Genomic DNA, 15,247 nt, shown 5'->3' with positions numbered 1-15,247 from the left:
TTACATTCATTTAATGTACGTACACGGTATCCACTTTTGGTAATTCTTCTGGTACTTAAACATTTGCTGGTTACGTGTTGCATCTGATGCTGCGTTAAACAGTTAAATTATTGCGGCACTAGCGAATGAAACGCAACTTCAAAAGCTCGGGTTAACGCAGCATAGAATAAGCCAGACGCGTAATTCTATATGCACATACTGCATAGTTGCGCATTATTGTACCATACAACATGACAAGGATTTAGAACATGGAATAGCAAATGAGACATTTACATTTTCATGCGCTCAACTAAACGAATTATATTTAATTTATGATTTGTGTAATTATTATATGCGATCCGTTATATTCGTTTAGAAAGAAGAGCTTTAAACGTTAACTTTATCAATTTCACTTGACCAATACTGTCTACATTTTTCAACTATTTTATTCGTTCATTGTACACCCACGATCAATTACGCGTATTTAACGCAACAGACCGTACTGTGTACATATAATTCTGTCTAATAATATTTAATTACGTAATGCATATAACAATTAGTTATGCATGGATTATGTATGGTATAATATTAAACTGTCGTTATTTCGAACGTACAACGAACATTGTATAAATTAAAGCAGTGTCATAGGCAATTTAACGGGTTATGTGCAATCATTTAAATACAGATACTGTATTAATGAAGTAAGCAGTTGTATAAAATAGATTTATGAATATAATTAATTAGGGTAATGTGCTTCTTTTCTTGTTAAGCAAGCTTTTATTGAAATAAATTTTAATCTTATGGTGGGAGAAATAGTTGAATACCACCAACAGCTGCGATCACAATTCTATCAAAATTAAAGAGCTACATGGATGTTAAATTCATGAAGCAATAGTAATGAATTGTTGTATGCAATCTGTACGTAGTTGCTAATTTAAAACGACAATTTACATGTTTTACGATAATTAACATAATTAACCTGGGAAAGATAACGGTTAGTAATTGCACCCATTCTGTGTACATTTAATTATACCCTTTTGCGTCAAGTAAAAAATAGAATATTGAAGTATCAATAACGATAAACCATGTAGAAGATTTTTGTACGAGAAATCTCGAGTTTGATTTTTTTTCTATTTTGAGAAACGTATTTGAAGAGATTCCCTGTTTAGAAGTGGTCCTACACCGAATCATCAGTGAAATTGATTTAAAGCGCAGTTTGCACGAAATGAGAACATCGAAGATTCGCAATTACCCAACGAAATTTCATTTGAATCCCATCGGGGTCGGAAGAGCCACGAAAAATCCAGCAAATATTGCAATTTGAAAACTCCTATGGCGGTGAACGTAAATTAGATTTTGCGCCGTTTCAAACTGCACGTTTAGGCACTTTTAGATTCCAAGAAATTAACGCGAAAAAAACTTGAATACGATTTAAACAAATAGTCAAAACGTCCTAGAATTCAATAATTATATTTTCGTTACAATTAAATCTTCAAATAAGATACCTAATTAAGTTCTAATTAAAGAAATTTTCTATTTCTGTCAAAAGTCTCAATCGTTCAGTGCATACTTGTACAAACTTCCGCGGTCTAATTATAACGGAAAGGCAGTTTAAATCGCGGAAACATAATGAAAAGCCGGAAACGACGCTAGTCCGTTCGTCACGAACGAATCGATCGAACAAGCCACGAGTCAAAAAGAGCCGGTTGTTCTGGTGATTTCGAGGGTTCGTTGGCCATCTTTTCACGCTCCACCCTCGTTCTCTCGCTGTGCTCTTGTTCCGGAAGGAATTTAATCAGGCCACCCTTCGAATCCTACCGACACAGACCGAATTGAATTGAATTACTCGTACCGGTGAGGGCAAGAATTTCTTCCAACGAATGGAAAAGTACATGGACTTTTGTTAAATATTTGACGAATTATTAGCAATGATTTTTCCCGAAAGAAATAATGGTAAAAATTAGTCAATTTTCAATTTTCTGAGCTACGAAAGATTTTCAAGGGATTCATTTAGTAATTATAATAGAAATTTTCTTGCACTTCTTTCTGAGACTATATTAGCAACAGTTTATTTCAAAATAAGGGGTAGTATAATATTAAAAATTCGGAAATAAATTGTTTCTCTTGTTAGATAAAATACCATCGTCAAATAGCGTATTAGAAATTAGAGGGCACCCTATTGGGGCACGACGCGTGTTCTCTCATGGCAGTCCAGTACAGAGTACATAGCACCGTGAACATAGAGAATACTCCATGCACCCCGTACTAGGCTACACAGACAATGGAGCATGGTTACACCATTAATTGAGCCGATTCTCGTGCGTTGTACTGAGATCGGCTATGTTTCGCAAAAAGGATTCTACAGAGGACAACAGCTATGTATCTCAAACCTTTATCTACTTACAAGGTTTTGTTGCCTGAATTTCTATGAGAAAACAGGTGATCATCTCGATAAAAAACAGAAAAATTCACCCTCTATTGTAAGAGTTGAGATGCATTTAGTAGAAAAAATTTTCTTGAAATTATTCAACCGTTTAATCTACTGAAGTAAGAAACAACCATTTGAACCTTGACCTACAAATTCGCGAATTTGTTCATTGGGTCAAGTGGTCGCTAAAAACTCTTTTGTTAATGCGACCAAATTAAAACAATGAATTATTATGTAATATTCACATTCTCTATGCCACTATGAATCATTGTGACTTATATAATATATATTTCTATATAGCTACTTGTATATATTAATATTTATATTTATATAAATAATTATTGCGTGAAATTTAATTAAAAAAATTTTTTGAAAAGTGATACTGTATGTGAACGTTTACTTTATCCAAGATGAGTAACGACATTACTTTACGGGATGACCTGATATTACAGTGATGGCAGGGTTTTTGTTGCACAAGTACGTTAAAAAGGTTTTAATCACGTAAATAGAGAAAAATATGAAGGCTGACAGAAAGAAGAAGTGGTCATACAATTTTTTAATCTTAGGTAACCACCTGAAAAGCGTTTCCAGTGATGACGCTCATTTGTGTATGTCATGAATACATGGATCCACATAGTTATCGTTGTACTGCGGAAAGAACTGCATTTCGTTCGATATCACCTGCATTTCTGATTTTTGCCTTGAATGCATTGGCCGACTTAACGAGAGCCGGCATTAAAAAGTAAAATACACCGCCTTTAATTCAAATCCATTTCTGTTTAATCATGAAAATGAGGAAAGTGAACAAAAATTCTCTGTCTGTCTCTCATTGCTATTTTATCCTTTATAATGAAATTTTATATAAACTGATGAGGAAACTTTTAAATGTTTCATTTAATGTTTGAATTTCCATTAAATTAAAATAATATTTTTTTTTTGTATAAACATATAAAAGTACCTGTAAATCACTAAATCTTGTTTACAAGATTACTTTGATGTTTTGAAAGATTCGATGGATCTTTCTGTTTATTCACTGATTAAGAAACATTTCATTTACTTACCGATTGCAAAATTCGGCTATGATTCAACACGTTTGCAAATACGATAACAGAGGATATATCAATGTTGATAAAAAATTTTAAGAGTCTTAAGGAAGTTAAACGGAACATTTCCGTAGTTTAGATCGCGTTAATTTAACCAGTTATCCCCAACTCTAACGAGAATTTTTGTCCTACGTTTTCTGTTTCTCTTAATTAGAACGGATAATGGTTATGATCCTTAAAGTTACCAACTAGAAAGCTTGTTTGAAGAAAAACTATGAAATTAAATGAAATAAATAAATTTCTCTCGCATTAGTTTACCATTTTACATTATGGAAATATTTCATAATTTTGAAACGATACATAATTGAAGGCTGTGACATTGGAGTTCGATAAAAAAGTGTTATGAATTGGTTTCTGTGGTCGATACGCGCCATTAATAATTCACAATCAATTCCCTGAATTTAAACCCTTCAATTTCAAGAATCTGAATTCGTAGCATTCCAATGTAATTCCATCATGTATAATATAATTACAGAACCATGTAATTTTCATTCTGAACAGCAAAATGGTACAGGTGGTACAGCAAAATTCTATCACTCGTTGTCAGTTAATTTTATTAAAAAAAAAGAAAAGATTCAAAAAGTAATTTTTTACTGAACAATACATTATGCTTTTCTTTCGAAAAATTAAAATTAAAATCAAATAGTACACCGAACGTGTTAATATAAGTATTAATTTTCTAAAGGGGTCATTTCCCTCGCATTTGTCTCAGATAATTACTAGCTTGAAATTTGATAAATTTCCTGATAACGCGATATCAGGTCGTCGATGTCCAGACGGAAGCGTATGTCGCAAGAAAAGGAAGGAAGAAAGACTTAATAATATCCAGAGGGACAGTGTGGCGCCATTATCTTTAAGAGCATATTCCCTGTAAAGTGGCACAGTGTAGTGCAATATCGACGGACAAAGAGGAAGGAAGATGAACAGAGGGAGCGGATAAGTCGGAACCTTTCGCTGGTAATCACCAGGAGAGGATAAAAGTGACCGTTCCTTGTCCTCTTTTCTTCTCCTATTTTTTCAGTCATGCACTTCAGAAATTTCACGTCGCCCACGAAAAAGTAACGTGTCATTTTACAGAGATATTTTAATCGGGGCATTAATAATTTTCGCAATGTAGAGTGCTCGTCTTCTTTTGCCACTGAGAAGACGTGGAATCAACTTGTTTTAAAGTGAATGAAAATTTTAATTCAAATGGAAGAGTATATCTAATTTAAGATGCTCAAAGTATCAAACGAAAATTGCATACTAGAGACTGTACTATTCTTCGTACAATACAAATTTTGGTATGGATCAAAATTGATCCTGTATCGACCGCCCGCGTCACTGTTTGATGGTCAGCTGTTCGAGGGTTAAGATAGACCTCACACGGTTGCCCAAGTAGATTAAGAAAGTAGATTCAAACCTTCGATATAATCAACGCGTTGATCTCTAAATTAGGGTAGCCCATCGAACACAACGGTTTACTTCAACCTACGAAATTCCTATTGATCGGAAAGGTACAATAAGACTTTGTTTTTGTAGGCGTGCAGAAGTATTCCGTAAGAACGAGCAAGACTTGGAGCATTCGATCTCTTAGGCACCATCGGTATCGCATTTAACCGGTTCAGACGAGACTTTCACTCTCCACCAGTTTCACGTAACCTAACCCAGGTACATCGTGTTTATGTTATACCATTTGTTCCTGGGATAAATGTTAGGGCTTATTAAGAACACTCATTAAGATGAGTTACATTTTTTCCGTCTGTGTTATCAATCGAAAAAGTAATTATCCAATCGATTCAACTTACCTAAATAGTATCTTTAATTTCCTTCCTTAAGAAGAAAGCTCCGACGGAAAAATTGCAATCTCAATTTCTTCGTGTACCTTTTTTCCTAAGGTATCGTTGTATAGACGTAAAATGAAGAGAACAGTCGAACTACGGCTCATCCGATCGAAGTAAGTTGGAAGTTTCCACGGCAATTTGCCGTGCACTGAAAGCAACAAGAGTGAATTATAAGGCTATTTTAAACAACCGGTGATTTATTTCTACAGTTTCAGTCTAGCACTGAAAGAATTTCCTCGACACGATAGCTTGAAATTTCCTCGGGCGTTAATGTATCTTCGTTAAGTTTATATTAAACGTCAAACTCTATTTAAAGCAATATCAGTGGATATTTCGATCTTCTAAATAAGTATCTTGCACGTAAAAGGTGTTAAAATAATATCCTTTACGTTGTACACTTTTAAACGATAAATTATTTACATGTACATTATATTTTTATCTAATTAAAGTTGATTTGTTCAAAATAAGTTAAAATAGAATGTACGGTAATAGAATTGAAGAAAAAATGTGTTATAATAGAATTTCCCCTTAAAATAGTTAAATATGGCACATTTTTCTATAGCATATGGGGTATCGTAAAAGCGGGATGATTTTAGAAAATTTCACGCGCCATGATTTCTCCCCCCACGTCAAAGTATTCCCCCGTTTTTGGCCGCATCAATGAGCCCGAAGATACAGGATACAATTTCGAACGGATTTATTGGTTTCATGATGGGGTCGGCATCTACTGTAAGTTGGCTACGAGGGTTCCGAGGGTGCGAGTAGAAGCTTAGGGGGGATTATCGCCAACAGCACGAAACATCGCAGCATGACATTTTCACTTGAAACTATAATACATATAATACAGTGTGCCGCATTAATATTTCGACGCTGTGATATTCAAATAATTATTACCCCATGCATGTACCTATTTTTATTAACTATCTTTATCATAAACAATTGCTTTGAAAATAGAAACTACGAAACCTTTTTGCAAATTTCGCAAAGTCTTCTGAAACAACTCTCTTGAAAAATAAAAAAAGCAATTTTTCGAAATCGCTAATCTAGAATCTTTCCTAGCACAATTCATAAATGAAAAAAGAGGAAGTAAAACTTCTGGAGGCAGGTTCAACTAATTTGCATATTGCTGAGACAGATGTTTATGTACCCTAACTTTTCTCTCCTCGCTTTTATTTTTTCTTTTTTCCACTCCTCTGCTCCAATCTACTTCTGTTGCCATCTTCTTCTGTATGCACCAGCCCTCCGCCGCTTTCTTTTTCATTCAAATGCCATCTCTCCGAATAATAAAGTGGCGCTCCTTTAACGCCCAGCGAAATTTGTAGCTCCAGATTAATCTTCGCAGAATTTTCTTTTTCAAAGGGGTTGTGATAAGGGTTCATAGTATACCGAGGACAGAATAATTGTAACAGTAACGCAATAGAGCGTTCTAGTCTAGTAAGGGGTGATTTCATAGGATTAGAGGACATCCCACGAGGCATGATCTAATAGCGGTCACTCCATCATGGATCATTCGACGATCTAATTAGACTCCTCACGCACCACCTGAGATATACACAAATCGGTATTACGTGCATACTGACAATCTATTCGAACGTTGGTCGCTATCGATCCGAAGGCCTTCTGATACATTGTAAGTTCTAAATTAATATACTAAAATTATGTCTGAAATGATTTCGTGGCATAAAAGTATTTTAAAATAACTCTTATGGTGTATCAATATTATAATTTAAAATTTGAAGAAAATTACTATACAAATATTTAATAAATAGAAAATAGAAAATGTCTATTTGAAGTTATCTATAGAGGTCAGATACTGAGATTCCAGATCTAGCACTGAAGGGTTACATTCTGAATATTTTAAATGATAACAGTTATAAAATAAATGTTATAAAGTAACGATATCAATGATGAAAAATTCATGCGAAAGCATGATGTTCAAAGGGTTAGTTTGTTATCTGAATATTGTACGAAGAAGTAAGTGCATGCATCCATGGATACGTACACCTTCTCGGAGCTTCGAAGGAATCTGGTCTCAGGCCTGTGAGTGGAAGCAGAGGTCATCGAGGTCAAGGCAGTGAGGGCGTTCACCAGAATTATTCTCCTCGTTTCTTCCTCCTCTCCTTAACTGCTTTGCCGACGTCTTCGGTGCCAAGCTACCTTTACCCGCGCAGCCTGTTAGAGTCAATAAAATCTTCTCTTTCGGTTAATGGAATGCTTCCAAGGAAAACATCTGATTTATGTATTTATTTGCCTTTTAAGTAACTCCATGTTTATCGAAGAACGTTGTACATTAATTAATGAAATTTCGCACTAATGGCCACAGTTAGAGGATTTCTACTTCTCAACGACAGAGTTTCTTGGCTAACGATCATCGAGAACATTAGATTAGAACGTTCGAAAAAGAAATAATTTACAAACTTTTATTGAAATTCGTTGCTCCTAGTAATGTTATACTATGTTCTGATCTAGATCTCTTATTAAAAGATGAACACAATGCCAAGAAACGTGTAAGTTTCAGCAAGTTTCATCAATTTTTTCACATCACCATCAGATTACATCTAACATTTTAATAGCAGTAATCTAAGTTCCTGCTGCATAGTTAATACCACCAGCACATTAACAGTTCTCCAGTCCCCTCGAGTAATTAAGTCGCCTAGATGTATCTATTTCAATAATTACAACAGAGTTCAAATTAAAGATACTACCTCTACTTTTGTCTGTAATTACTTTTTCAAAGTGAGAAAAGTTAGATCCTAAATGTGAACGTCTCTCACCATTCTAAAATTCCAAGATTCTATTACTTTTAGATAAAAGTAACTTTTAGTAATTTAGAAAATTGGAATAGGATCACTCCAGAAAAAGTTTTAAGAAAGGAAAGTTCTCTGAAAAAGACACAAATACCTACATTTAGACTTATTGATGCGTTTATAAACGATATAAAACGCCAACAAGTGGAAGAAGGAAGAAGAGTTTGTAACGCTTGTAAAGATGGTAATTTTCTAATTTCGCAGTTAAAGAAGTATAAAAAATATTCATCGTTACGGCGTCATGCACCTTTCTCGAAGTCTCGCTCACTTACTCCTCCTCTTTTATCGCTTCGAGTTTATTCTATTGTTAGAGCGCACTTTGAGGTAAGTGTACCAGAACGTCGGTTCTTCTCTTTGTTAGTCACCTCAAAGAACAATAGAACTTCACGGTACGAAAGAAATGGAAGTAATGATCTCTAGAAACGATGAGAATATACAAGTCCTAATACTCGGTTAACTCAACTTTGCTTCTTTTTAAAGGATTCAATTAAATCCCTCAGTCGTCTTTGATTAATTACTGAAAATTACCATAGAATTTTATCCCATTCTCTAATATACTGCATGGTATTTGTCAAGGTATGCATAATATTTGAACTTTCTTCGTTCGTATAAATATTGCAACGCTCTGTCGGATGCAACGGGCAAGATAAATCATAAGGCAAGTAGTTGAAGCGGCGGACAAAGATAAGGCATCGGTGTTACCAAAAAGGGTATATAAAGAAGAAAAAGAAAAACAGCGATTCGCGAGAAGAAGTAAGACATCGGTGAAAAGAGAAAACGACGGCGAAGTCTGGAGGGTTCCGTCGACCGGCTGGAAGTTTAACGAACTCGAACAAAGAAAAAGGGCCTCTAGAACGAGGGACGAGGATTGACGAATAGGGTGCTACCGTTAGCTCTAACATTGGGGTGGAGCAGAATACACGTACATTCTCTCCACCATCAGGGCAATGGCAGCAACCCCCGTGTATTACGAGCAAGCCACCCCCATAACGCTACCCCTTGGTGCTGTATCGATCCATCGCCATGCCGGATTCAAACCCCTCCAACGTGCCAGAAACTTCGGGACGTCACGCCGCGCGGCGTGCCGCGTGGCGGGCATACTCGAACAAGAGAAACACACGGACGAATCTTCAGCTACTTTTTCCTTTGTTTCATCCACGTCGACCACTTTCTTTTCTATCCTTTCGCCTTCGTTCAAGAGGACTACGTCAAACCAAAGATGTCACGTTTGTCTTTTCCATGATGCCCGGTTCAATGTCTCTCTGCTCCCTTCGCAACATCATCCCCCTCTGTTCGGTACATCCTAGCATAAAGTGATGAATCATCCCACTTCAAACTAAATATCATGCACAGACTTCGGGGACACTGATGGGTTTCTAGTATTTGAAGTTTCATTTTAATGCACTGCATAGTGTAACTATAGTTAAAGATGGGATCCAAAGAATATTGCAAATTTTTAATAATTTTGGGATGCATACTTCTATGTTTTTTGATTTTAATTTTAATTGTAATTGCCATCAGGTATAATTTCGAATGATAATTCTGTATTCGGATAATCCGAGTATTTAAATTGTTTGAATTTCAGATTGTTCCAAATATTTCATACATTCTGGATTTAATATAGAATAACAGTTCACGCAGCGGTAATGTAATGTCAAGTGCATAACGCGAACGTAGATAGGTAGAAAATGAAGCCCTCTTAAATGAGCTAAAACACCGTGGTTGGTGGATAATTGCAAGCTGCAAAAACAATTATTGAGTGACAGCGAGTCAATGTTTAATATTCCAAAAAGATTTTCTTTTTCTGAGTAAAACATCATCAGCTCCCTGAAATATTTTCTGAACTAATCAATTTTTGATCTAAGAACCTTAATACCTTTTTATAGAGAATAAAAAAAAACCACTTCGATTGACGTGTAAAAAGGTATACAGTTCCATTTGATAAAGTGAAGGCGACCTTGAAATTGTTAAAACATCTTCACTTCAGGTACTGATAAACTTTTACTTAATTAAATTTTTCTCTATCTTCTATCATCTTAGAAGTCACCCTATATAGTCGTCGTGTACCAAAAAAGGTAAAGTGTTATCTTCTATTCGAATTCATTTTTCATGTAACATCGTAGGGAATAAAAATGATATTCCACTGACCCTTTTTCTCCCTTTTATCGTCGTTTCGATATCGATTGCTATCATTCTTCACGTGCGAACAATCCAATGTTAGCTGCCCCTTATTTGCCATGTAATACACTCGATCATACTCATCCAAATTAATTTCTCTGTTGTTCTGCGATCAGGCGTGACCAGGGTTAATTACACATCCTGCCAGCTCGCTTCTAATAATTTATTTGTCGACAGTACATATCGATAGAATTAGGGGAATAGAAAAGCGTGCCCTCTTAATCTTAACTTACATCGACCTATCAGTTGAGAAATTCTGGGTAAAATACCTTTTGAAATATTAAAAATTATTTGCCCTTTAAAATAAAAAATTAATATTACTTATTATGAGGTATATCAGATGAAGTAAGCAAATGTTCATGGTAAAGTAAATCTTTTTGCATAAAACAAAGCACTATGTCTATCAATTAAAAGGAGTGTAAGAAATGGAAAATTGAAAAAAAGTTTTGCTAAGTGTGGGGTTCGAACCCACGCTCCCAGATGGGAACCAGAGCTTAAATCTGGCGCCTTAGACCGCTCGGCCAACCTAGCTTCCGTTCGCACCCTACACCATTTCCCATTTTAAGTAATTTAATTGTCATAGTGGAAATAAACATGTGGTAAGACGTATTAAAGTTCCGATTACATGTTAGCTGTACCTCAGACGTAATTGTATTTAAATAATGTAGGAAAGGAAATAAAAGTAAAAAAAAATTGGTTAACATTACTATTACAATTGATGCTAATCACATAGTAGAAACCTGATAACTTAATTTTTGAGATTTAACAATCCGTATCAGCTGCCTTTTTAAATCAAACTAATCAACTTTCCTTACAACAAGCAATTTAACTTCTTTTTCTTTCAAAGTTCATCGTTAAAAAAAATTGTTCAACTTTTCTAATTAGCATACCACATTTAATTCCGGAAACGTGATTCCATAAAATAGGCTTTAACAGTAATTTGGCAAGGAAGTTTAACAAACGCTTTGTTATCTACGCTCCGAAAACTCGATTAGTATGCAGAGAAAAGTAATTTATCGGCAGTTCGTTAACGCAACGAGGGGTAAAGGGAGTTTGGGTTTTGTAGCCACCCTACCCACCAGATGACTACCTAGTGTGGTCTCCCTCTTTTCATCATTCGACCCTAACTGCGGTACATTATACTGTACCCGTACAAGATTGTCAGCGACTGTGTCGAATTTTATTTCCAACGTTAATTGATCGACTAAAATTTTCTAAACACTTTTACTTACACCTACTGTTCGTTTGAAATGTTCGTTTTAACCCTTTAATATTAAAATGCTCAGTTTCCAAAAGGGAATTATTTTGAATACCTCAAAACTTGTATAAACTAAATCAAACTACGTATCATACAAATAATGCAGGGAATATTGTCCATAATAAATTCCAAATAAAACCATTAACCGAGAACGTGTGAACGAAGGAGAGAAAGAAATGGGAGGGGACGACACGTATGTATGATACATCTGTGTGGTTAAAAAAGCAACCGGTGGTCGTTTTCTCAACGTACACCCGTTAGGTGGTGGGCACGTGGCCATCATGGCGTTATATTCCCATGGCTGGCACGTGGCCTTACGACGGTATATACAGCCGAATCCCCCTTCATAACGAAAAACCCTGCCACCTCTTATTGTCGGGGATCCGATGGCCCCGAGGGTTGGTCGCGCTATTTAATATTTTGATCGTGGAGAAGCGTCTGCGTTTCGTTTGAGCAGCAGGGTGGTTTGCCCACGTGCTCGCGATCGTTCCCTTTTGATTAATTTCGGTACGGATCGACTGGCACGAACATGGATGATGCTCGACAAAGGAAAGCATCGGGAAAAAGCTTTGTCCGTGGGATGGGCAAGAATGAGAAGGAAGAAGAAAAAAAAAATAGCAACAGCTGGCACCGGGACGAGAATTGGGCGACGAGCACAATGAGAGCTCGATACAGGGGGCTAAAATCACCCTCCTTTGCCCCGTGCCTCTGTACTGACGCGTTCCAATCGACACATGGCGTGCACGCGTTCGCATTGCGATTATCCAGCTATATTATATAATCGGGGACCACTTGTGTCGGAGGGGTGGAATATCGTTAATGACGCCCCTTTTCAATGAAACCGACGCATCGAGAATGATTCAAACTAGTCTTCTGCTACAGGAAGGAACAGAGAGATGGAGATAGAGTTAATTGTCTGTCTCACAGGAAGGTATTACCTTGCTTAACCCTTGAACACCGGAGCCTGGATCAACCGTAACCCACATTTACAAAACACGTACAAAGACGTTAACCTAAATCTAAATGTATAATTTTTAAGCAAAAGAAAATAATATGAAATGCAAAATTAAATGAAAATTGTAGCTTACTTTATGGTCCGCCGTCTTGGGGATCTCTCCATGGTCCGCCGTTCGAGGGTTAACACTTTCCCCTGGCGCCTTAAGGAAAAGTGAGTGACAAAATTTTTGCAGCTATAGGTCCTTAAGACCCTGCAGGTCCTTAACTCCTGTGTTGTCCTAATCCAGGAGAGATGGGTACAACAGATTGTCGATACTTTTATTGAACTTCTGCGTATTAAGCGATGCCATGATAAGATACAGATAAGATTCGATGAGCTTGACATCTTGTGATGTCATCCAGGGTAAACCTGTTAATCCCTTCGCTGTCTGTCCACTAGATTGGTCAACAACTTTATTATTTGTACAGTGTCTACGGTGGTGAATCTACGTTATCAGGACTTACGGTTCGTCTTGCAGGGGGTAAATCTACCGTATACGGTCTCGACACGTTAAGCAACATTAGACACTTGACACTTTCAGTAAAGCTAAGATACCTACCCTATTCCAGACAAAAGTCCTAGTTACACCAATGCATACAGCTGATAAAACAATGCTCTATTACATAACGGGGCCTGGTAAAGTTACAAGCGTATATATACGTTTATCCACGTCATTTGGTATCTTCAAAGGTTGAAGTGGTTATAGCAGTAGCAACAACAGTGACAGCAGCTGCAGGACTCTCCTCGATCGAAGTGAGAGCAGCTGTTCTCTTTTGCCGCTTCCGAATCACGATTCGAGTTCTGGTTCAGGTTCTGCTTTTCGTGGATCTTGCACCATATGGATGGACTCTTTTTGAGTGGCCTCGTATATACGTTCCAGGAAACGCATTCTCAAAATAAAATATAACCACCCGTAAGGTTTGTCTTGAACGGTTCTCCATAACGATAAAATAAAACTGACAACGTCGATATTTCAAGTTCGGGTAACTCTTACTGCTTTTGAATAAAATGAATCGGTATTATCAATTTTTCTTCAAAGTATTATTAAACTGTTCTGAACTTTTCCATTTTTCATATTTTTCTAAGTTTTCTGAAAAATGTAAAAAATTCAAAGGTAACGTCCTTTTCGTCAAGTTAATTATTTTCTATGCCCACTCCAATTACTTAAGTTTTTGATCAGGAGTAGAGATCTTTTTTCACGTGAAACGATAGCTCATTTCTGGTTTCCTCTAAACTTTTGGGGTGCAGGATCATCATTAAAATTATAATACGAGTTTTGTTATGGACAGGTTCCTTTTCGTAGGACTTCCCCAACGATAAAAGCTACGCATGGGGGCTTTCTTTCTGCTGAATCAAAAGGGTTGGGTGGTCCTCGCGACACGAGTAGTACGTTCCATGGCCTTTCGCCCCATTCTATCTTCTTCCCTCCAGTTCGTCTGGCGTTTACCCTCTTTTTCAGCTGCAGCTGCTTAGCACACGGGCCCCACGCCATCTGCCATTAAAGGCTACACATGCACACGCGCCTCTAACAAGACCCCAAGATTCGTAATGGCTTTGCAATACTGGGTGTACCAAAATTTTTACCAATATTTATTTATAAAAATTAACACCACAGGTATGAACCCCCGCAGTACTTAAGGTGGTAATGTGAGGGTATTTGAAATTACACGTGTACTTTCGTTCTTATCTATTATTCAATCCTATTTGTAACGGTACGAAGTGTATGCAAATTAGGGTATCTGCATAAGAGGTTCTTAAATTTGTTACGCCACTTCTATTATAAATTGTTTACATCACATTATCTTTACCAATAACCCTGCTTATTATTTGTTTGACAGGGTGAAGTATAATCTGCAGATAAAAATTTTAAAAATATTATATAAATATTGATTATAAATATTTATAAATTATTAAGCAAATATTATATTCATGATAGATCTTTCATCATGTTCTTAGGGAAGGTCAACTGTTTTTATCTTATCTACCTAATCACATGGTGTTTACTAGTAGGAACGATTTCGTGTTATTAATAGTTAATATCATTAACCTTTAACTGCTATGATGAAATGAAAATATGTCATAGTAGGATTCCTTCTTGAATTATTATACGTGCCATCTGTGCGAGAACAGGAGAACTAGCTGAACATTTTAAACACCCGATAGCATAAAAAATAGGTAGCAAATTTCCAATTAATTAAAAGCAAACAATAGAAAAATGGTTTTCAATCCACTGGTAATGTAAGGTAGCAAACTGAAAGCTTGAAGTTCGAGAATTATAATCGAATTATAATTAAAATTTCAATACGTCTTGTAACAAATGTACTTTTCCACTGCAGCGGTCAACATGTTTAAATGAACCCCGTCTCTTGAGTCCAGAACTAGCCTAACAAGCGTATTCATCGCAAATTTTAATGCATTCACGGTTGTTCAATCTATGACAATAGCAGCTCAAAATCGTATTCATTGTGATCATTTTTACGCAACGAACTTCACTTACAATCTTGTCACGGGAGTTGCACAAAAATTTCCATAACAGGCATTGAACGTAGTGAGAGTTAGGGGTTTAGGGCACGCAGCCGGCACGCGACATAGGAGTTGCAACAATAGATGGATCACTAATTCCCATTCAACTGTTCTCAGCCGTAGCTGTGGACGTTGTCAAGAAAAGTTATTC

General features: G+C 36.4%; 1 long non-coding RNA gene and 1 other non-coding gene across 6 annotated transcripts in view; one reads left to right on the top strand and one right to left on the bottom strand.

The window, feature by feature from the left end:
- LOC117602373 (uncharacterized) overlaps positions 1-15,247 on the top strand; it is a 52,860-nt gene that overhangs the window by 22,194 nt on the left and 15,419 nt on the right. The window lies entirely within an intron of this gene.
- Positions 10,766-10,849, bottom strand: TRNAL-UAA (transfer RNA leucine (anticodon UAA)). Its single transcript has one exon. It is a non-coding gene; the product is annotated as a tRNA-Leu (tRNA).

The sequence above is a fragment of the Osmia lignaria genome, chromosome 13, assembly GCF_051020975.1.
Source record: "Osmia lignaria lignaria isolate PbOS001 chromosome 13, iyOsmLign1, whole genome shotgun sequence".
Classification (NCBI taxonomy): Eukaryota; Metazoa; Arthropoda; class Insecta; order Hymenoptera; family Megachilidae; genus Osmia; species Osmia lignaria.
The sequence above is the reverse complement of the archived record's forward strand: the minus strand, read 5'-3'. Positions and strand labels throughout refer to the sequence as shown.